The sequence below is a fragment of the Molothrus ater genome, chromosome 1 (assembly GCF_012460135.2).
Source record: "Molothrus ater isolate BHLD 08-10-18 breed brown headed cowbird chromosome 1, BPBGC_Mater_1.1, whole genome shotgun sequence".
Lineage (NCBI taxonomy): Eukaryota > Metazoa > Chordata > Aves > Passeriformes > Icteridae > Molothrus > Molothrus ater.
Genome location: NC_050478.2, coordinates 45,862,069 through 45,884,019, shown reverse-complemented (window position 1 = coordinate 45,884,019; position 21,951 = coordinate 45,862,069).

Genomic DNA, 21,951 nt, shown 5'->3' with positions numbered 1-21,951 from the left:
ACACAAACACTCTGGGGATCCTGGTGGTGTCTTTGACTCCCACCATGTGCCGAAGCCCCTGCTGCCCCCGTGTTCCCTGCTGTGGTGTCCCTTGCTGGCAGAGGGGCAGGAATACTGGCACAGCTGCAGGCTGGGCACAGCTAATGGCACCCTGGCACAGTGACAGCTGTGACTGTCAGGTGGGATGTGCCGCCCAGAGGGGTCTGGGAGGTGGGGTTTCACTTGTGGTTGAGACACCAACCTAGTACTTGGGAGATCTGCATCCATCTCCTCCCTGCTCTCAGCCTTTGTGCTGCCCCTCCAGCTGTAAAATGGGGGTCCAGCTCTCTGGTGCTGTTTTATGGCTAAACCCAGTATTGGGAGCAGGGACTCAGAAGGCAGAAAGGTTTGGAGGGCACCACGTGAGCCATTTTGAAATCAGGCCTTTGCATGGTAGCTCAGCTCTTCATGCTTTACAGGACATTTATCTGATCCCAGAAGCTGCAGTTCCTTTCCTTTCAAATTAAGGCTGTCTTGGCAGGTCCATGAGTTTTGAAACTGTTCAGAAAAGATTTTTGCAAGGAGTAGCAATGGCTTTTCCCCTTCACCGGGCCGTATCTTTTCCAATTTGCCACTGTTAATAAATATTCTCATTTCCAAAATCTGGATGGAGGAAGGAGGGAGCTATAAAGAGATAACTTTCTGAATTCTCCACAATACTGTGTTTCCCAGACAAAATATTGTTTCATTATTTAAAAGAGTGAAAATAATTGGCTGTAGCCTTGAAGTGCCCAAAATGCACTTAGTGACAATTCCTGATAGAAGTCAGCTCTTCAAGAACCAAATTATTTCAATATTTTCTGGAACACAGTATCTCATTCCTTTCTCTAAAACTTTTACTACTGAACACTCTCTTCAAATAATGAAGTTTTAAATAGGTATGTGATAGTAGGTTTCATCTACCTGGCTAGAAAACAGTGAAAGTAATGTCACATGGCTGCCCCTTGTGAATAACAAATGGTCTTACTAGAGCTCTCCAAAACAAGGAGGGAAGGGCACAGAGTAAGCAGTCAGTGCTTATACACCAAGCATCTAGGTATTAGTCTTTACATTCCTTGTACCTGTAAAGAAAAAATCTGGGAGGATGAAAGACAAAATCTCAAGGTCATGCACTGATAAGGCCTATCTGGTAAAGAGACAAAGCAAATAGAACAACAACAAAAACATCTATGGCACCATGCAGTTTATTTTAGTAATCTTTCTAAGGAAACTAATGATTGGAATGTTTTTCAGAACACAGTAAAAGATGGAACAAAATAAAACCTGAGTGCAGCAGTCCTCTGAAAGGAGAGACTGATGACAACAGAAGTCTCTGGCAAAATTTGTGATGATTTTTGTAAGGACAGCTGTTTTCTCCCATCATTAGTCTTTTGTAGAGGCACCTTCTATTAAAACAGCACATTATACCCTCTCCTCTCCTCTCCTCTCCTCTCCTCTCCTCTCCTCTCCTCTCCTCTCCTCTCCTCTCCTCTCCTCTCCTCTCCTCTCCTCTCCTCTCCTCTCCTCTCCTCTCCTCTCCTCTCCTCTCCTCTCCTCTCCTCTCCTCTCCTCTCCTCTCCTCTCCTCTCCTCTCCTCTCCTCTCCTCTCCTCTCCTCTCCCTCTTCCCTAGCCACCTCACTAGTATTACACTGTTTGCCCCAAATTCTAAATGGTATTTACTTTAAATCTTCTTTGATTCAGTTACTTCACCTTGGCATCCCATCATCTGGCAAACACAAGTAATGAAATGAAGGGAACACAGTTAAATTGCTATCTTAAATGCACACAAATCCCACATGCTGTGGCAACAACAAAATGAATAACAAACACACTGCATGAAAATCCTCTTAAGTTCCTTTTTTTTTCAATTCCAGCCTTGCATACAGGAGGAGGAACATCTTAAAAATAATCCCATAATATTCCTGAACTAACAGCATTGGCATGAGGCACTGGATGGTCTTATGCTTCTCTGCATATCTCAGACAATCACAGCTGCTGCTAGTAAAATAATGGCTGCAAGGGGGTTGGAAGAGGGAGAACGAGGAGAAAAAAGGGAAACGAAAGCCTTGTAGGTGGCCTTGTCTCTGCCAAAATGAAATATTTTCATTGGAGCTTTTTCCATTCAACAATTGGCAGCTTTATCCAGAGGCCTTAACCAGAAAAATTCTTACTTTTGAGAGTGGCTGCTAATGGGATGCAGCACTATCTGCTAATGTACATGAATGAATATCTATTTAATATTAGAATTGTTTTCTCTTTTAGGTGCCTTTCCTTTCCTTTCTTTTCATTTAAATTCTTGCCTACCAGGTATGCCTGCTTCCCTTTGCCCTGGAAATTAAACCTTGGTACTTTATGCAAGATTTATGCTGGAGACGTTGGCTGGTATTTCATTGTCAGTCAGGGTGTGATTCTGCTGTGACAATTTCAGCTATATTTTTATGGTAGCTGTAGTTAAACCAACATGAAGCATAAAAACAAACACTTTTTTTTCCTGACAGAGTTCATTCATATCAGTGAACCAGACTAAAAGGTGCACTATCCAAAGCACTTTTGGCTGGTTTTATTACATCTGCCCTAGGGGGCTTTGCTAGCCTGGACGTAGCTGGGCTGCCAGCAGCTCAGATGGAGAGTGGGGGTGTGGTGTGTCTGTGCATGTGTGCAGGGAGGGTAGCTGAAGTGCAGAATGAAAGAAAAAAATAGGTCTAATTATTCTGGTGTTTGGGTGAAAACCCCCAAAGTGCTGAAGTTAGGAGAAAAATTAGTAGGGCATCCTGACATGTCCAGGACCCACTGACTTCTGTTGTCTGTTAGATTCGGTGGAGGTGTCTGAGGAGGTTGCTGACTTCTGCCTGCTCACCTCACCTCAGCTAGAGCTTTCTGCTCTCTGAGGCAGGTTATGATGGAACAACTGACCTGGTTGTTCCTTCAGCTGCCCCAAGTAATAACCAACCATATTTGATTCACAGAAATTGTTCTCAACAAATGCTTTATTCGTAACAGTCCTGTAAAAGATCAGATTTTCGATGTCAAAGTTTCCTGCCTGCTCTGGGCTTCTTCAGTTGGATTAGAAGGGTGAACAGTGCACACAGGAAGAGTACTATTAAGCTAGACAGTGATTTGATGGCCACAGCCATCAGCAAGGACTTTAATCAGCAAGGACTGTTATCCTTGGGGCAGAAGTCCTTAGTGACAGTAATCAATGGCCAATGGTTCTTTCCTTCCTCCCACCTTTATAAAGCACAACCCACAAAATCAGTGGTGAAGGGACATAGGAGGAAAGGAAAAAAAAGCCAAAAGGAGATGCTAGGCAGCCCCTTTGGTGGTGGGAGGGCCAGAGGGACAACAGTGGGAATGGAGGCATGCAGAACTCCAGGATGCAGGAGACTAGGAAGATCCTGAGCAAGGAGGGAATGGGAACCCGTGATCAATGGGCTCACATTATTATGAACCCTTAATCTCAGCATGTAGAGTAGAGTGGGACTCGCTCATTTACCCACTTAAACCTATGTTTTCCCCTTCAGTTCAGAACCGTTTAGCTGCAATGCCTTTTTTATTGGAAACTTCTCCCAATTTTATTGGAATGTCCTTTGTCTCCCTTTTCCCTTTCTGGCATGTAGTCTTTGCTCTGTTAAATATTGATGCATTCTCATTCCACAAAGTTGTCTGCCACTTGAATTTCTTTAGCCTTGTATGCTGTTTTCTCTTCAGTGCTTGCTTTCACCCTCTCTGGACCCAGAGAGAAGGAGGAGTGGGGGCAGACTGAGGTGAATTGATGATCTACAGTAAGCCAGTGTAATTCCACTGACTAAATGAACTGAATTACTGTAGCTAGAATCAGCTTTGTCACGTCTCCCTCTTCTGTGTATTTTGTATTGCCTGTTGTGAAAAAAACCCCACAAAACAACAGAAAACCCCCACTCCACCAAAACTCTGGTTCTTTCTGGTTTTGCTCTGCTAAGAGGTGCAGCTGTATGCTAATAGTGTACTTCTCTAGTGGGAGATAGAAAGGGCTATAGCATGCTTTGATAAGCCAGGAAGCAGACTCTGACACTAGTGTGCAGGGAGAGAAACATATGGAGCTTTTTTTCCCACTTTCTTTCCCTCACATCAATTTCACAGTCTTTTAGTTCTGTTGACCTCCATAGAGTCCCTCCTAATTTACAGCGCCATAAACAAAATCGGAACGATGCCCCCTAAAATGTGCAGAATTGTTTCTGGCTTGCACTGAGGAGCCTGTCCCAGGGATTTGCAAAGGCATGTCTCTGCACGGTGAGTTTCTTGCATTATAGACCTTCTCCCATGATTCGCCTGCAATTAGTGACATATTGTATTTGGATGGGTAAGAAAGATACAAACAGCAATGCAATCACATAATCTGCTGCTTTGGAAGAATTGGAGAGACTCAGTTTCTGGCATGTTTTCTTTTAAACTCCTGGAAGTTGCATGGTCAAGGCTGGAGCAACAGTCAAGCCCTTGACTATGACAATACCCTGAGGATGTGTTTGGGTTTACAGCTCTGCTGATTGATTTCATGCCACGAATGGACTGGAAGCCCTTTATTTTGCCCTGTGCCTCCCTGTGCCCTGGTGCATGTCCTGGGTGTGCCGTTAATCAGACTATATGGGCTGTTCCATCTTATTGCTTAATTAAGACTTGTCAGTAATTTACATGAGATTAATACCTATTTATATGGAGCTGGAGTTTCCTCTGTTTGGGGGATAAGTTATTGAACTACATTATATGAAGTAAATCAATAAAATCTTGCTGGGAATGAGAATGACGTTCTCTCTCTTGCACTTCAGTCCTTTCACCAAGCGCAGAGACAAAACTCACTCAAGGGAGATGTTCATGTCAGCTTTCCATCTTCCAGCTGTATGTAATGTCTATTAATATCTCTGATCACCTTGCTCTCATGACCTGAATCATAAAGTCGAGACCTGAGGGAGTGCTGCCAAGAACGAGAGGTGCTTTTAAGCAGTAACAGCGTAGTGACCCTGTTATGATTTGACTCAGATCCCAGTCTTTCCAGGGGTGACTACAGAACCAACACCCTCAAACTGGTCTGCAGTTGCTATTAAATGAGTGCTTTGTATGACCATATGTACTCATTATTCATGAGGAACAGCAGAGAAGTCATCAGTGGGTGATGTCCAGAACATTGCGGGGTTTTGTTACACTAATACAACCTGCTTACCAAATGCATATATCTTCCTCTTAATTTCATGTTTTGATTATATTCCAGTGCTGATGAAGATTTTTTCCTGACCACATTTCCTGCCTGTGGTCACTTCCCTTGAATCAGGCTGAGCAAGACACTCCTCTCATAAGAAGCACCCTTCCAGGAAAGCTCCAGATGCTCTTGAAAAATAGAGCTAGTCTTTCTGTCTTGTCTCCCTTTTTTTTTCTTTTTTTCCCAAGCTTGACCTCTGGGATGGATCTGACACATGCCCTCTCTCCACAAAGACATATAGTTTCCCCTTATGGGTGGCTGGTTACTTTCCAGTGCCAGTTTTCCTGCTCTTCCACCCAGCCTTATCCCAAATTAGAAAGTGCAGAGGCTTTGTCCTTTTGTCCCTTTCTGTAAAAAACATTTACTTCTGATACCATTTGATTTACAACCTGTCACAGAAAAGGGTTTCCAATAAACTGAAAGCTTATTTTCTTTGTAATAATTGTCCCTCTCTTTGTAATAATCTATTCTAACACATGACCAGAGTCAGGCCCAGAGATGTGAAATGGTCTAACATTCATTGACTCAAGTGGTTGCTATAAGAAGTGCAAGGAGAGGGGAAAATGCTAATGTGGAGTGAGGGATGGACTTCAGTTCACAGGTGTTGGCTGAGATGGTAGAATTCATCACTAGCCTGGAGCTTCTGTTGGTTTGAAAAGAACAACTCATTTCCTTCTAAAGTTTTGGAAGAAGAAGAGGGCTTTTCTCTCTTACTTGTAAATAATTCAGAAGAGTCTTTTGAGTAGATAATAAAACAAGGACAACCTTCACTTCTAACCAGCTTCTCATTGTCCCTCTTCCTCTGTGGCTTGTTTTAGCTTTGCTGCCATTATCACTGAAAAGTCTCCTTGAATGCTTGTGCCATAGGAAAGTGTTCACAGAGCTAAGAAATGAGATGCTCTCTTGACAGCAGGCACTGCTTAAGCAGGGGTTAATGTGCTTTTCTGGCCTCAGATGAACCCAGTTTCAGGGCACTCCTGTGTTCCAGCTGTCCTTTTCCTTTTCTGCTAAACATCATCTCTGCTTTGTATCTGCCACCATAACTGCAGGTTGGAGGTGCTCCCTAACCCAGTTCTGTCACAGTAATCTGGGTCAGCCTCAACACTTCCAGTACTATGTTTATTTTAGTAACTCTCATCACTTCAGCAGTTGGGTTAGAGAGCTCTTTCATGTGCAGTTATGCTGACAAAATTGAGGGGGAAGTGAGCTCCAGAGGGGGCTGAGCGGAGCAGGACAGGGGTGCTGCCAGTGGCCATGACAGCAGGCTGACCATTCCCTGAAGCACACAATAAACAAACCTGGGAGGAAGGGACAGCCCACAGCAGCTTTTTGGCATCTTGAGTCTTTTGTCCTCTCCTGATAATGAGAATAGGTGGGAAGTATAGAGATTTAGAAGTTAATTCCTAAATTCATTATGTGCTTGCATATTAACAAAGGCTAAGTTGTTAGCTAAACTCCTTTCACCTTGCCACTGATTTGACTGTGACAGTGACTGATTTGAGACTCAGCATTGCAGCGGGCCTTGTAGGGTGTAGGTCACGTACAGAGCTACAAAATATTTTCTGAAGAGAGGGTCATTACAGTTTCTCAGGTGTGCCTTCAACTTGCAGAAAATGTGCATGGGCATCAAAATAGTGCAAAAGCTGATGATCTCAACCTCCATGGAAACAGCACAGCAGCAGATGGATTTGCTGAGGAATGTAACTGTTGGCAAATGCTAGGATTTTTTATTTAATATCAAAAAGGAGGAAGCTGCAAAATTTGGATCTTAACTTCCCTGAAGTTTAGTAGAGGAGCAGGAAGGAACTGTTTGTATCAGAAGTTTTGGTCTATGTCCTTTTTTGATATTTAACTGTTGTCAAAAACATCAGTGAAAGAAAGAAAATAAATCATCTGGACACTTTATTAGCTACGCTTGATATTTTCCAATCTGCTCTTCTTCTAACCCTTCTCGCCTCTATTTCCAGCCTTCATTTCACTGAGATTATTCTACATGCTAGACCTGTTTCTCTATAAAAAAAATCAACTACAAAATCTTTAGACATTTGCCCCTGGAAAAGCAGCACACTGTAAATAATATACAGGAGTAAGAGCCTCATGAGGCTCTGAGTCCAAGCAGATGTCACTAACTTGGAACTGGGTAAAACATCCCTACTACCTCTGAAAACAAACCAGCCCTGCGGTCCCAGCCTCTGTCACCTCTTCAGTAATACCTGATCACTGGAGTGGGCTTGGCAATTCAAGGAAAGCTGTACTTTGCCTCTTGTGAAAGTGGCACACAGGCACACACTGCCAGCTCAGTGTCGAATTGTTATGACACCAGAGTCGCTAAACATTTTACACACAGTTGGAAGCAGCTTTTACATGACTTCCATCTCCTCAGGCTTTTTTCAGCCTCTTTTTTCAACCTCTTTTTGCAAACTCTCCCTTCAGCCAATGGAATGAAAATGTCAAGAGTGTTCTCAGACCCACTCTCCTGGGCACAATCACCTGAGTGAAAACGAGTTTGTGGCTGTGAGTGCAATATACATTTATTGAGCTATCTCCTGGGATACCTGTGGTCACTTTTTCAATTCAGCCTTAACTAACTCCATGTCATGGTGGAAATGAAGCAGCCGGTGCAAATAAATAGACATTTTCTGCCTGTGGTTTAGATCACTTAAACTGTCTTTTAGAGTTGAGGTAGAGAGTTAAGAACTGGCTGTGGAGGAGAAATGTTAGCAGCTGCTCACAACGCAGTACACCTCGAGCAAGGATATCCACAGAGGACAGTGCCTGAGTGCTTCGAAGTGTTTAGATTCACACTTAGGTTTATAGCACTGTAGTTTTCCTGTGGAGCCAAGCTTTTAAATGTTAACTTGAATTGATTCTCAGATTTATATTGGTATTTGATATGCACACATGTACATATTTATACCCTCATATACCCATATGCTTAATCTAACTTTTCACCTTTGATCACCTCAGTGCTTAGCCCTGGTTGCTTGGGAAGGCTTTTCTTTGAGAACAACTTTTTGGTTGTGAAGTCCCCTGGGATTAGGTAGCTGGAAATCTCAACTCTAATTAGAACAAATTTATCTACTTGTAAATGTGAACATATAGCTGAGATTTCATGCCTCAGACAATTTCCTTTAAGCTTCTGTACATGCTCTGGCCAAGAGCAAAAATTTCTTTTTCAAATAAAAAGTCCTACTTCCACTAAAAAATCAACCATCCAATCAATTAACTAGTTTGTTTGCTGGTTTTTCAGTATGCACAATATTAAATCCCCTGAAAAGTGACATTTGTAAGAAACAATTATCAATATATATCATTATAAGTGCTTGAAAAGAAGACTTCCTGCTACTGCATGTCTGAGGATTTCCAGAGGAACACAGCAAGGGTTTCCAATTGCAGCAGGCTGGAAAACATAAGATTTGAAAAAGTCAAGATGACTGATAGAACTGCTGTTTTAGGGAGATGCTTAGACATTTTAAAATGCACCATTTATATTTATTTTCCCATCCAGGTCTCTGCTAAGACAAATTAGCAGTTGTCATCGTTTGACGGTGGCGCAATGCCAGCGCCCCCATGAAAATACACTCTCCTTGGTTTCTGCTGTGAGATGTGACCAGGAATAAGCAAAGCAGGCCCCCACTTAGAAATAAAGAAAGAAAACTTTATTAACTACACTACAACTATATGTAAAAAGGAGCACACAGGAAAAATGAAAACCTTACAAATACATTTCCTCCTCCCCCCACCAAATTTCCAATACATCTATCCCCCAAATTTCAACTCTCGGTCCAGCACCACCCTTCAGACAATCAATCCTCAGTTCATCAAGAGGAGAGGAGTCCTTCTTGTAGCATGGGCTTCCCCTGGAAACATCGTTGAAACCTTGTGTGTTTCCGTGTCACTCATGGCACCGCCCAGAGAACATCTGCCGTCGTGACCTCTTCCTTTCATGTCCAGTGCTCTCACCACTGAACATGGACCAGAGCTGCTTCTAGGGTCGTCTTTTAAGGATGCTCTGTCCTGTTCCAAAAAGAGCTCAGTCTCACTTTTGGGACACCTTTCCCCCCTAATTTCACCCCCTGGGGCCAAGGGGTACCAACACTGAACCCTCTTGGCTCTGAGCCATTGCCTCCCCCTGGATGCAGTCTCTGTGTCACAGGAAACATTGTTTTGTCCATGGCTATAACAAGAAGAGTCCAGTTAAAACCACTCTATCATCTCTTCCCACCTAAGATTCTTCTCTCCTGGCATCTTTCACTTGCCCAGACCTTCATCACACTTGGCCATTGCCTTCTTCATCTTCCACTCTATCTCTCTTCTAGGAAAGGTTAATGTTCTGTAAAGTTTTCATTGTCCATAAAAGGGTTAGAAGCTCGGGCTCTGCCTGCCCAAAGCTCCCACAAGCGGCTGGACACCTTCTTGCTGCACCCCACCCCATTCTCCGCCAGCCAGGCTGTGCTGCCAGCACATGATATCAAATTTCAAGGTGGCACAGGCTCTCTCTCTCTCTCTGTCTCCTGGGGGAGGCTGCCCGATGCCTCCTGGTGCTTCTCTCTTTTCCACCCTTCCACCCTCGGGGCCAGGCCTACCTCACCAGCCGCATGGCTTCCCCTTCCCTGCCCAACAGCAGCAGCTGGGCCGGGGGAGGCCTGACCTGCTTCCCTCACCGGAACCCAAGAGAGCTTCCCCCGGCCGTGCTCTGCTTTTTAACCCCTGTGTTCACAGAGGCAAATCCAACGTCCCCAGTGGCCACATCAGGTGCCAATATTCAAATCTGAGCACCCATTGGTGTGACCACAGCCTATCCCAGAAAACTTACTTCCTCTCAAACCACGACAGCAGTATAGATCAAGGCATTAAAAAAGAAGACTTTAATAAAGTCTCAGATTTAGGGCTTGTGCCTGTAGATTCTGTGGCATAAACAAGAGGCAGTGGTATGACACAGTAAAAATCCAAGTGTCAGTCATGCCAGGATGACTAATATAACTCACTTGTGGCCTCATTAATCATGAGTGGAGCAGGCATCTGAAATTCACGTCAATAACAGCTTTACGCCACCCTGGCAAATAAGAAATCCTCTATAGATATCCTCAGATAGAGTGAGAAACTTTGCTCCTTTCTGGTGTAAACCACCTGAGCTCTGCAAAGGGCTGACAAGCAATGATCATTTTTCTTAGCTGAGCATCTGACCTACATTTGCTATTCATTATTCCTGTATTATTTTTTGGGAGTCAGCAGAGTTCTTCTTCTGGCTCTGAACAAAGTGTTTGTCTTGTAATCTAACCAGACCAGGGATGTCTCCAAATACTCTTTGGGAATTTTGTAAAAAATGCAGCCTCTCCCTTAGCTGTAGAAAATAAATTGAAGGTTTGTTTCCCCTCAGGTGAAACTGATACCATCTTAGGACACTTTTGATCACTAGATAAGGAGATCACACAAGCAATCCTAAGAAACATTTACCACTTGAGTTGTTAGATTGTGAAAGGGTGGTAACTAAAAAAGGAAATATTTGGATAAGTATGGCTAGATTTCTTTAAAAGCTCTGTGCTTCCTCCTCTTCCAAGTTTTGCACGTGGAAGATTTTTCTTGCCTCTCCCTGTCTCTATTCTTCTAGAGCAACCTTCAATTGGGATGAGGGAGACTGTCAGGACTGACTCAGTTGAAAAGCCATCACTGCTTTTTGGTGGGAGTAGTGTCCAGGTGGATTGGGTCCTTGCTCTGTGTGACCTCACTGCCATGCACTAGCAGGACGGAGGCAATACAGATGCTGGGATAAGGGCAGGACCCTCCACCTCTTTTGGGGGCTCTCTGCATGTGGGTCAGCTTAGTCTAAGAGCCAAAAAACTCTATGAGAAAGGAGAAGATCCATTTCTCTCCTGCATCCCCTCTAAGTATATCTCTATATATTTGCTTCAGAATTCAAACTTTCATCAAAAAGCTCATTGTAGAGTGGTGCTGATCAGTAGCTCTCCTGAATGCTATCCAAGACCTCCATGTGGTCCTTAAAGGCAAGACAGTCTGCCTTTCCAGCTCATCTGTGCCCAGCCCAGATGGCCCCTGGCCCCAGAGTGTGAGCTGCACTTGGGGTCTGCCAGCCTGGAGCCTGCAAGACGCCTGTGGGGCTGTGTGAGGCTCCTGGGGCTGCATCTGCCACGCCTGCCTCAGCAGCAGCAGTGGAGCATCTGGAGGAAACGTGAGGTTCAGATTTCATGGAGCATTCTCAGCCTGAAGGAAATGGCACAGCTGACTGTTCCTTTCAACATGAGCTGCCATGCCGGGTGACAAAAGTGCAGCTGAGGGGCCACATGCAGCTCCTGAGTGCATCTGCTGCTGCTGCTCATGGTACTTGGTGAAAACCCCCAGCAGGCTTGAAGCGTGGCAGTCAGATGTGACCTCACCTTCTTGCCTCCTCTCCATGTGGCATCATGGCAGAGGAGGAAGAGCCAAAAGCAGCAGAGGACACATCACCAAGCACCCTGATTTCCTCCCCACCGGAAAAACAGAGCTCCCTATAGGCAGAAAATTGGTGCTGCAGTATTCCTCCCAAATCCCAGCATGTTTAATGTGCTCTCAAGATAATTGAATATCCAGTTGATGATGTGTAAATGCTTGTCATCGGGAAGGTCAGATATTTTCAGCTGAAGTTGATAGGCTGGTCATATGGATGAATGGGGACTGAAAAAGAAAGACCTGGACCAAAATAGTTTTCTAGATGTTTAGTGAGAAGGTGAAAGTCATTCCCTCTCTCTAGGGCAGAGCAGCTCCCATACTGCTTATGTAACTTGCAGGTCTAAGGCTTCACCTATAATAAACTGACCACATGAAAAGCAGCATGTCCATGGTAGTGGTTGTTCTTTTGGCTCCAGTGCTGATGATTGCTTTGCTACCAGGGAAATTTGTGGGCAGCTGCTCACACTCTCTTGCACACTCTGAACTGACTCAGGTCAGACCCACTTCACAGCTCTGAAGCTAGAGCAGGTGCCTCTTGCCCTGGAGTTCACTCATGCACTGAAAAAAGGGCATGCCCAGTCTCTTGACAATAGACATTGGTGCAACTGTTGCAATCCCAGAGTATAACTCCATCTTGGTGGTTGCTGTGGTTCTCCCCCATGCCTCATTTGGGGGGAGAAATGAGATATTTAGGGTCATACCATTAATTAAAGTTGAGGAAGGTTCCTGGTGTTGGACCCCAAGTGGAGGGGCACTCATGGGTTGAGCTAAATGACTGCCCCTCTGCTGAACATCCTTGATTAAGGTCAGTGTGTGGCTACAAGCCCTCCCAAAGTTGAGCACTGATGTGGTGGAAATTGGATCTCACTGGGCTGGTCAAAGAGGAGTTCTACTTCCCAGCAATTATTGCCTGGGGAAGGGAAGGGGAATGGAAGGAAAAAAAACCCCAGACCTGGAGGCAGGGAATTAGAGTAAGTGCTGATGAGTTGGCAGATGCTGCCGGATCAATCGGCATATCATGGCAAGGAAAACAGTGACAGCCCTCTCAGAGCCATCAGTCACTGTTGTTTTGGGTAAATGCCAGCAAACAGAGCGAGACAAGAGAGGAAAGATGGGGGAGGGAGGCACCAGCCTGCTGGGCCACGTTTAATTACTTTGGGTCACATCAGACAGAGAACTGCCCACTGTGACAGATCAGTCCTGCTCAGAGGGCTTGCACGCAACCCAGGGTAGCAACCAGGACTTATGTTTGCGGATCTCCTTTTATCCAGAAAAAAACCCCTGCACAACTCAAAGCACCACCACAGCCAAGTGACAGGCAGAAGCATATTGTGCACATCCACACATCCCCATGCCATGCAGGGCTTCCCTGGGCTGCAGCAGCAAGGGGTGTCTGTCTGACAGGGCGTGCAGCAGCACTACACAACTTTCCAGGCAAGAGAGAGGGCAGGGGAGGCTTGGTGGTACCATTGCTTCCCTGGATGGGAGCCAGAACATTAGCACATCTAAGGTAGGGCTTGTGTCTCCACATGGCTCAAGTTGTTGCCACAGCCTCCAGAAGGGGATCTTGCCATTTTTCACTCTTTTTCTCCTTCAAAACCTTCAGTGGGTCTTATGGCAGCACAGATGCTCTGAAAAGTCTTATTTATGAGTGTTTTTTGCACCAGCAGCATGGTGCTGTCATGGGAATGGTCACTGACTTTCTGTACTTGATTGCCATCACAAATTCCTCAGAAGCTTTTAAAAAAAGAAAAGAAAGAAATATCACCATTCTTTAAATATTTTTATGGCAGAATCCATCACTGTCACATATGAAGCTCATATACGATCCTTGTTTTCTTCACACACAACAATTTCCTGTTGACTTCACTGGGATCTGCATTTGCATTCAGGTTGCACAGTCAGGTTGTTAATTATGCAAACTCACCTGGTCCTCCTGAGCTCAGCACAAATTCAAATGGACATGCCCTCATGAAAATAAGTCCTTCATTGCCCTGCTGCAGATTTTAAAATACTAGTTTCCCCAGTGGAAACAGTATTTGGTGTTTCTAGAACACTCTGATGATGTGTGGCTCCTCCTACTTTCTTCTCAGCCCCTGTTTTAGCGATGTTTAGTTTCAGGCCTTCTGTCCCTGCATCTGTGCTTCTCCTTCAACTTGATAGCTTGTGGTGCTGGGTTTTTGACTATGCTAATGACCTAATCCAAGTTTAAATAATAAAAAAGTCAGGTTGGTTTTACTGTGCAGGGATGGAAAAAAGCAAAGGAGAAGTAAAAATGACAAACTAAAATTTGCTGCCACAGTACTAAATTGCAGTAGGAGCCAAAATTATACTGCTCGTCAGCCACACCAGCGCAGATAGGAGAATTAGGCATTGTTTCTGTTTCAAATCAAATGGGTGTACAGTCCAGGGGTGCCAGTTTAGCTCATATAAAGGAGAAACCTTCATTATAAGTCTGAGAGGCCACTTTAATGAGCTGTTTTAATCTGACGTAGTTCAGCTGATTGTGGTGGCTTTGGCACAGGCACTGCTGAGCTGTGTGGGGGATGAGATCTGCTGTGTTCCCCTGGTGCCACTGCCATGTGTGGCTGTGTGCCCCACGGGTGTTACCAACACACCTGGCTGCTGGGTTCTCACTTGCCCCATTGGACTCTGGTATTTTTCTCTGCTCTGTTCTCTCCCCACATTTTCTTCAGCTGGCGAGGTCTGGCTAACAGCTTTGGCTGGGGGATCTCAGGAGCAGGCAGCTTTTGTTTCCTGAAACATAGCAGCTCTAAATTACTGCCAGACCGGATTTTTTTGTCGTGGGTTTTCCCTCCTATGATGTTCATGGTAGTGTCTTCTTGTGCTACTCTGTCATTTAGGGGGACAGTCTTTCTGCTGGAAACACACTGCTTCCTTCTTTCCCCAAACACCTTTTAACTTCAACAAGGTTAAAGCCTGGCATTCATATTCTTAGTGTATCAGGCTGCTGCAAGCAGAGCAATAGAAAAAGAAATTTTAGTGCCATCCTAGACTTTGTGTGACTTCAGAATGGTTATTGTAATGGCAGAGTTGATCAAATACAGTAGAAATGTTGTTTTTAAATATTTATTGCTATTCCAACTGATGACTACTCAACAACAACTCATACTTTATTTACTTATTTGTTTGCTATTTGAACATCTACCTAAAGAGACTTTTCACTTTTCTTGCACAAATACTAAGGCAATGGCTGCTCTTTGTACCAATGCCCTTGTTTATCTTCAAGCAGAAGTATTTGAGAAACGACAAGAAATGCATGTTTCTCATTGCTTTCCAGCTGCTCTTCTTCATCAATTATTGCTATTACTCCTATTGCTACAGAGTCAGACGGTCTTGGACAATTGGGTACAATTATTGTGTGACCTGGGTGAGAGCTGTTCTGGCTTGCTGAGTTAGGTGATCTAACTCTGTAGGTCAGCAGCAGGCATTATCCAGCCCTATGGGAACGAGGATATGCTGTGAAGGTCTCCCAGGTGAGAACTCTCCCGCATTTACAGGTTCCAGCACCAGATCAGTAAAAAGACTAGATCTCATTTGTTGACAGGAGTACTCCGTGCAGGAAGAATTCCTGCACGGAATATTCCTGTCAACAAATGAGCAATCACAGCAATCATAGATTCAAAGGTTAAAATCAAGTTGATAAGTCTCAATGAAGAAAACAAATCAGCAATCAATGTAAGTAATGCTGGGGTTAAAGAGGCTTGGAGGAGGAGGGGAGTTGACATATTGAGACAGAAGGTTAGTGGATGGAAGTACACTCAGAAGGTGATAGGAGTCTTTACAGTGGGATAGAAATATTTTTCACTTGGGGGTTAAAGATTCAGATAGCTGCTGAAATCTGCAGGGTGTTCACTGGCTGTTGTCCCACTTTCCGGTGGTAAATTTATGCTATAAAAAAAGCCCCCAAAATACTTGTCCTCCTTCTTTCTCAGTCTCTGCCACGTTCAGATGGAGAGGGAGGAAGGACTTCTTCATATTTTTCTACTCTGTTACCTCTTCTTTTCACTACAAATGTCTGTCCAGGTCAAAGCATCCTAAGATGCACATCTCTCTTCCTGCTGGATGTGGGATAGGCATTTTGGTCTTTGTGCTCTGGGCTGCCAGAGCAGTAATATTTTTTCCAGGAGTGCTAAATTCTTGCCAGAACTATTTAAAACAAATAAACAAAAAATTTCTTTTTGCCAGGCTCTTATTCTATTACACAGGTCCAGTGGCAACTTTTTAATGACAAATACTTCCTGAGGTTTCTGTTTATGCTTGGACACAGCAATTGCTTACAGAAGCCACATTATGCACACATTGGACTGAGCGTAACAGCACCTGCTGCTGCTCCTGCTGCTACTGAAGAGAGAGAAACTAATCTCTTTAATTATTGGAAAAGAATTAAGGCTTTGATTTTTCTTATTGCAGAAACATAGATATTTTTCCCCCCTGCAGGCTGGGAAGAGGATGCTCTTTGCCTTCCTGTTCTGCTGCATGAGTGAGGGGCTTAAACCATTGGGTGGGTGGCCTCCACCGGGAGCACCCAAAGGAAGAGTAGGATTGTATGAACACTCACCACTCCATTATCTTTGTGAGGATTGGCATTCATGGGTTTTATCCCACAATGTCAGCACTACATGCAAGAGAGAGGGGCCAGTTTGCTTGCTGGAACTGTGCTTGAGGCAATTCCTTTGGGTCCTGTGGGCAGCAAAGAGGACAGGCTGAGGCAGGGTTAGGCAAGGTGAATGCAAATGGCAGCAGGGTTGTCTGGGCACGGCTGGAGCCCGCATGTCTGCAGGTGTCCTGTGTGTTCCGGGTGTGCGGGGAGCCACAAGACCACCAGCACATCGGCTGTCCCCAGCAGAGAGATGGGCTCGTCATGCCAATAGCACACCTGCTTCTTTTGCCTGGGAGGAAGAGGTGGGGAATCCAAAGTAGAAAATGATCATGGGGAAAATGTTTTCTTGATGAGGATTTTGTAGCTCGTTTTTAGGAAGACCTTCCTGGCCACTCACTGCAAAGTCATTCTCTGAGGGGCACCGGGAGTTAGAGGAGCTCTTGAAGTGTGGGAACTCAGCACATCCCTCCCGATGTCCAGAGTTGCCAAGAACCCCATCGGGGGGCTCGGAGACCCTGGCATGCTGCCCGGAACACCTGGTGGCTTGATTTTGATCCTTCCAGTGAATTGCCAGCTTGGCATGGGGATGTGAAAGCCACACAGGTTTGAATGGTGTAATAACAAGGTGTTCATAGGGTGAAAATGTAGATTTTGGGAATTTTGGTGTAGGGGTTATGGGGACAAGATGGAGGAATCAGGGCGTGTCTAGTCCTTCTTCTTTCTTCTTCTTGTTCTCCATTTTCTGCTGTGATGTTGGCACTTGGGGATTGGTTTAGAGTAGAAATGCACTGTCTAACATAGGTGATAGGTATTGGGAATTAAAAGTAAATATGATATACGTAGTTTGTAGTATAAAAGGACGACACTGCCTCGGGGGTGGTCAGAGTGCTTGTGGCTGCCGTGCTGAGCGGACCTCGGCTGGGCAGAAAGAAAATCTTGTAGATAAGAAATAATAAACAACCTGAAGACCGAAAAAGTGAAGAGTCCAGACTCATTCTTCAGAGCGTGGGCTGCTGCAGAACCATCCCATGCATCTTGGGGCAGAGAACAGACAGCCGACCTGAGATTGAAGGACTAAGGAGGGTCTGTTACCAGTTGTTCCCCATACTCAAAGCTGGACCAGACTGGGCTGTAGTGGTCTTCTCTCAAACACTACCAACATTTCATTAGTCTCCTTGTCTCAACTCCCCTCCCAGTCCATTTTTCTCTGCTTCCAGACCCTTATCTCCTTGTCAATGTTAAAGCAAGAGGAGTGGAAAAGAGCATGGAAAAGAGCAAAAAAGATCCTTTCCATCCTTTCGGCTCCCTGCTGCCCTCCCACCCCCCCACCCCTTCCCACAAAGGAGCTGCAAGTATTCCTCTGCACAAAAAGGACCTGCCAATGGGTCTAGGACAGAAAGAGTTAAACTCAGACGAGCACTAGCTCCAACACAGTTAATCCATATAAAGCTCATGGATTTCTCTGCAGTGATCTTTGTGGTTGTCATTTGCATTTTTTTCCTTTTGTGAAATCTTTTCTTCTTTCCTTTTACACTCGTATGCATGCAGAAATTAGCATATTGTACCGAGAGTGGGAGATGTAAGAAGCCGACCCCCTGCTGTTCAGCGGATTGTGCAATCTGCAGGCGGCATCAATTTTTCAGCAGTTTTCTCATTTCTCATTACAGTCAGGGCACCGCACAGCTCCCGATTCAACACAATCCCTAGTGGTGCTACAGACAAGCATATGGGCTGTCGAATAGCCGTACTGCTACTTTCATAGCATTAATATCCTTGTTTATGCTTCCACCATAATTAATCCTGGTATTAATATAGTTTGGGCTTAGCTTTACTAATTATGTATGGGCTAGCAGGATAATTATGTCAGCAGACTCCGGCGCTGATACTTGACAGCAGTTTGCTAACCTTAGGAGCTGCACATAAGCACTTTGGCTGATCCTGCCTTGGAAACAAGGAGGGCAAAGAGATGAGGAGGAGACTGTACATGGCAACTCAATGTCTGATACCTATAAATACTGTTTTTAAAATAAGGAAATTTCACAAGCACAATAAAGTTGTCCTCAGGTATCAAACTCTGTGGTTGTCATAGTGATGTGTGCATTATTAAGAGGGTGTTGTTCACTCTGGCATCTGAGCTTATAATGAGGACAGCTCATTATCAGCCCAACGAGAGTTCTTTCCCCACTGACCACATTGCAGCTTGATGGTGCATGGGGCTGAGGGGAACTTTTTTCCCTGTTGTTCCTTCCCTGCCCTCCATCCCACTCCACCCCGAATAATCTCAGCAAGCTATTGGTACAGCATACTGCTGTGCAGGGTTAATGAATGGCTAGTGCTAGGAAAGCCATTTCCCAGTTTGCCTCTGGTTTGGAGCATGCCTGTGACTTTAATGGGTAGGAAAAATCACGCTTTGGGCCACTTTAGACTCTTTGGCTGTCCCTGGCCTACACGTTCATTAACATTGCAGATTGGGAAGTTTAAAACAAGCCATTAGTTTGCTTTTATTTCTGCACCTGTTTCTGCTGCCTGACTGTTCCCAGCAAATATCCTTTGCGGGGTCAATGATGCCCCTTTGCGCCAGGCACATGGCTTAATGGAACTTCCTTTGCTTATCATTAGCCACTTTGCATTTTTATAGAGCACTATTAACTGGGATGCAGACTTGCTTTTAATTCCCTTCTGAGGTTTGTACACAGCGGTCACATCCCTCCCCCGCTCCTCAAACAATCCAATTATCACAGTTTGTCACACAGGCGTGGATGACCCACACACCACCTGCTCCGCCAGCGAGCCCGATCCTCCGGGATGGCAGCCCAGCATAGCAGTTCAAGTTTTGCCTCAGAGGGGCCCTTTAAATGGCTTTAAATGTCATATATCTGCTTTTGTTGGCAAAACCAAACCCAGAACCCAAAATCAGCTGTGAAATTACATTATTTGAAGGTATGAAAGGGATGTAAAGATGAATTTAAAGAATTTCATTTTCCCCTGTCTCTCCTTTTTTTCCCCCTCTTTTTTTTCCCATGGAATAGATTTATGTCTAGACAGGCAACCTGTGTATTGTTCAGCCCCATTAGGCAATCCTGGTGATGTAAGGATCTGATCATCTGGAAAGTTTGAAAAGTGAAAGTTAGTGAGAATGCTGCTGTTGGCCTCCTATACAAGTATGTATGTAAGTGTGAGGTCAGAATTAAGGATGTGATTAACTGTCATCAACTTCAATTGGATTATGTGCTGATGCATTTTCCTGAAATGTCTCCCAAACCTTAACCTAAGACATGGGTGAAAATGTTCCCCATGTCTTCAGTTCATTTTGGAGCAGACTCTTTGAGCTTTGCCATTAAATTCCCCAGGTCAGACTTTCCTCTGCCCAGCCGTCCCTGTGTGATTTCTGTGCCTTTCTAGCAGCATTTGGCCTTTGGCCTGTGATGGCCCTTGGACATCTGCCTCTTGTTCAAAAGTGGCTGTACCATTGTAGAGCACAGTACTTTGGGTCCTGCTCCAGTACCTGTTCTTTTAAATTAAAGGTCCACTTGCTAAAACATGCAACCGGTCCTAACACCAGAAACTTTGTCCCATCAAATGCAGAGATTGTAACTGGAGAGGCCAGAGCTGTGTGCTCTCTTTGGCCCTGAACTCTTGAAATTTTCTTTGCACAGCAGCAGAGTTTCAGGAAGGGTAGAACCTGGTCTGAGTGGCCAGTGTGTGACCTCATGAACATGGGTGCTGAATCCATGGCCTGGGTGATCCTCCTATATCTAGCCAAGGGTGAGCTGTGAGTTGCCCAAAGAAGAGGCAATCCCCCTAAATTCTAAAGCATTTGAGAGATCTCTTCCAACAGAGACTTTTGCATGTTTAGAATTGCACTAGGGGTTTTCCACAACTTCCTTCCAGTTTTATTTTATTTTTTTCTTTTGGCCATTGTATTTCAATGGTCAAAAGTAATGAGGTCCCTCCAGTAAGGGTTTCATGCTGCATGTTCTCTTTGTCATACAAAAATCAAAGGGAATTTCATATGTGAATAAAATAAGAGGCCCTCAAGCTATAGCTAGAAGGTCCTGGATTACTCCATCAGTCTACAGGAGAAATCCTCCTGCCCTGAAGCAGTCATCTCCAAGGAAAAACTCTCTGTGTTTTTAGACTCTAGAGGGAATTTGGATACACTGTGGAACTGCATGAAAGTGTTTACTTTTCCACCAAATCCCAGATTTCTGATCTTGAGATGCAGATAATCTGAAAGTTACTTATTGTTTAAATGCTAGACATTCTTCTTAGTTCTGTATCATTTGAAGGCTGAGTCGGTAGCAGGGAGCAAAATAAGCCAAATGTTTCAAGTATGTGTGACTAGTAAATGGATTGGCATTTTGTCTTGTATTTCAAAAGGCTTTTTCTACTGGGAAATTAGTCTCTACTCACAGCATTGGGATAATCTGCTTATAGTCCAGTTCATCAATATCTTAAGTACCCACATGCTTTTCCTGTACAACAAAGTAACTGATATTTAGATGCTGGTTGTTAACCATCTCAAGTAAATTTCCTAGCAGAATATGGGTGAGTTTTAGACAGCTGTGCACACTTTATTAGCACAGACTAAAGATGCCTATCAGTAGTTAACATTTTCCAGAAGCTTTAACATACCAGAAGCTTGTTAGACTCTTGGACTACAACTACATTTCTCTCTATGCTCAGGACCTTGCAGGCTGACACAAGGTGCTGTAGGGGAAGAGAAAGGCCTGGAGGAACATGGACATCAGCACGAGACTGTGGGTGCTCAGCAAAGGTCCACTGGCAGAATGGAGAGATAATAAATTGACAAGATAAGTAGCAGGTCCCTTTTGTTTGGCTCATTCTTGATCAGCTACTTCAGCCTGTAATCTTGGTCTTTTTGAATTCCCTGAAATGGTGGAACATAGTCCTCAGTTTCATCTTCCAGTACTCAGTGACAGCGGAAATGGCTCATGGAGCTACAGTCAGCAATTGCTATGGCAGCCCTGGGTGGATATGGTTTTAGCAAAATTCAGCATAGAAGTGGAGATGAAGGATCTACTGGTGCCTAAAATATAACCTGAGACCCACAGGGTGCCTAAGCTGTTTACAAGCAGAAGCTGTGAGGGCATATAAGGGAAAAATCCTTGTACACAAAATGTGCTTCAGTTCTTTCTAAACATCTGCTTGACCACTGTCAGAGAGAGGCTACTGGGCTAAACAAACCCTTTTTTTGATGCAATATGGCCTTTCTTAATCTCTTTCAGGGTGTACTGTTGCATACCCAGTGCTTCTCGCTCAGCGGCATTCCCTCTATTGCAGGTAACACTGTGGACACCTGGGCAGAGATCAAGGCCCTTGCTCTCCATCTCCATGAGTCAAGACAATGAAAAGTCACTTTCATTCCACATGGGGACAGAAATACTAATGCAGAGGGCAGCCAAGAATTGCCCTGTTGCTCTGGGGTCTTGAAAAAGCAATCTTAGCAGATTGGGGCAGGTATTAGTTTGTTTGCCATCTCTGTCTGCCCTGAATTACTACAAGGGAGATAAGTTGGACCAGAAAAGTTGGACCAGACATAAATGAAGCACAGGATTTTTTATTAGGGCATGAACACAGAAACTGCTACTCATGGTGTATAGTTTGCAG